This window comes from Zonotrichia albicollis, chromosome 36, assembly GCF_047830755.1.
Source record: "Zonotrichia albicollis isolate bZonAlb1 chromosome 36, bZonAlb1.hap1, whole genome shotgun sequence".
NCBI lineage: Eukaryota > Metazoa > Chordata > Aves > Passeriformes > Passerellidae > Zonotrichia > Zonotrichia albicollis.
The window spans coordinates 3,687,381-3,689,897 of record NC_133854.1 but is presented as its reverse complement, the minus strand read 5'-3'; positions in this window follow the sequence as shown (position 1 = coordinate 3,689,897).

The window sequence follows — 2,517 nt, the reverse complement described above, 5'->3', positions numbered from 1 at the left end:
AGCTCCTTCCCTGGCTGCCCTGATAGCATTGCCCAGAGCCTGGACTGGGGACAGCGTCACCCTGAGCCAGCTGTGCCCCCTGCCAGAGCCCCCAGGGCCGGGCAGCTGCTCCCAGCCCTGTGCTCTGCAGGGAACTGGGCCCGGGGCTGCAGAGCTGCCCCACGGCTCTGCTGCAGCTCTGCCTGCACAGGAGGGGCTGCACGCCTTAGAGCCCTGGCCCTGAGGGCAGAGGCTTGGCTGGGGCACAGGAGGGAGGGGGCTTGTTCAGAGGGAGGGGCTGCACTGGAGGGGATCCTGTGGGCATCTCTAAACTCTCCCTGCCACAGCATTGCTGGGGTTTGTTTTCTCTCATTGCCTGATCTTCTCTCTGCTTCCTGCAGATTTCCCTCCTGCAGGTGTTTCCCTGTGCCTGATCTCTCCCTGCCAGCACTCACAGACCCCAAATCTCTGTGCACTCTCCTTGGCCCTACAGCACCCTGCCTGTTTGCAGGGCACTGGTTGGGGGCAGGTTCTGTTTGCAGTCTGGAGAAAGGACAGCTCAGACTGAGCCTGATGGGTCTAGCAAAGGGGATGCTGGTGCTGTTCATGGGCAGAGTGGCTGAAAGTACATTAGCGATCTCCTGTGAATCTACAGAACCAGTTCCAATGTCTCAGGAACTTTTAAAATTTCATAATTAATAATTCATAATAAATCATTAATACTAATCCCCCCACTCCTTGCCATTCTCCAATATTAGGAAACTGAATATAAAGTCTTTGGAAATGTCCTAATTTTTAATGAAATCCTTGTATTGGAAATATTTTATGACTGACCAGCATTCCTCAGCATGTCAAAGCTTCATAAGCATTTCACCTCCCCTGCACCAGAAACACCCAGAGTTGTACTCACAGGGTCTGTAGGCATTGGGATGTTCCAGCTTTAGGAGATCACTCCAGGAGCTGCAGTTGCATTGTCCTGCAGCCAGAGGTTCCTGTGCCAAGGGTTGGCAGTGATTCTGCCCCAGGCACTTCTCAGCACCTTCCCAGCCCTGCCTGATTGAAGCTCTTTGTGCCTCTGTGCTGTGCCCAGGGTGGCTGCAGGCAGTGCCCCAGCCCTGCTGGGCTGGGAGAGGAGCTGCTCCTCAGGAGAAATGTCTTTTTGAAGCTCTTCTTGGTTTGCCAGGAGTTGCTTCTGCGCCAGGAGCCCAGCCCAACTCAGCAGCACAGACACAGCACAGGGACTTTAATGAGCCTCTGGGGCTTTGGTGTTGTTTACATCAGACTCAGTCCCTGTGAGAGTGTTAAAAAAACTTCTCAAGAACTCAAACTTAAATTGAAAGTCTGAAGTTTCCTGAAGTTGTTATCGGTTCCACTGAGGAACATAACTCAAAAAGTGTCCCCAGTTGCAATTAGAGCAGAATACTGGAGGCAGTGATGACAGCTGGGGACAAAGAAGGCCAAGGTGTCTCTGGTGCTGAGCACACCTGGATCTGTTTGAGGAATGCACAGGGCCAAGGCCTGAGCCCCAGCCCCTGGCCAGGCAGATCCTGTCCCTCCCTCCTTGCTCAGGGCTCTTCCCAGGATGGGCACTGGCATGTGGGGATGTGCAATGCCAAGGGCAGGAGCATGGGGCGGCCCCTGCCAGGCTGCTGAGCAGGGACAAGGAGGCCATGAGGCCCCAGCCCTGCAAGGGTCATTTGTCCCTTCATGGCCTCAGGCCCAGGCCCAGCAGCCATGGCCAAAGTGCTGCCCAAGTTGGCTCTGGCAGGGCTGTCTTGCAGCTGCTGCCCATCCCTGTGCCCTGTGCAGCCCAGGCTGTCCCACGGTGTCCCTGCCCTGCGCCTCTGTCCCTGCAGGCTGTCGGCATCCCCCGGCTGCCCCATCTGGCTGGGCCCTTCCTTTGGTGACAGCTCTGCCTCCTGCCTGCCTCTGTCTGCCCACACAAAGCCTGGGGATGACCCAGACTCTTCTGGGGGCCATGTTGCACCACAGCCCTGCTCTGAGAGGGAAATTCCTTTCTCTTTGGGTCCTGTCTGGCTCTCCCTATCTGTCCTTTGCATTAATTCTTTCTTTCTCTGTCTGTTCTCTACTATATCAAAAGGATCCACCACCGCTGAAACCACCGTTCAGTCCCTTCCAGGGCTCTCCTCTGCTGTCCTCAGTCCCCACTCGACTGAGCACAGAGCTCCTCTGTCCCTGTACAGTGCTCATGTGCTTGAGGCATCCAAACCCCACCTTGGGAGATATCTGGGCCCTCTCCAAGGTATTGGCAAATGAAAACATTCTGCTCATAGTCTAAGAAAATCACCTCAGGACAACACCAGTCAGACCTGTGTGTCCTGGCTACTTTTGCCTTGGAGCAATCCTTGGATAGATGGAAATTTTTAGGCCGAATTTCAGTTTTGCCCATGGGCACTTTGATGTGAACAACGATTCTCTTCCATTGGAAGGAAAGCTGAGGCCCAGTGTTTCAGGGGCAGATGAGCAGCAGCCACCAAGGGCCTAGGTGAGCCAGACCTTTCTGGAATTGCAGCTTGT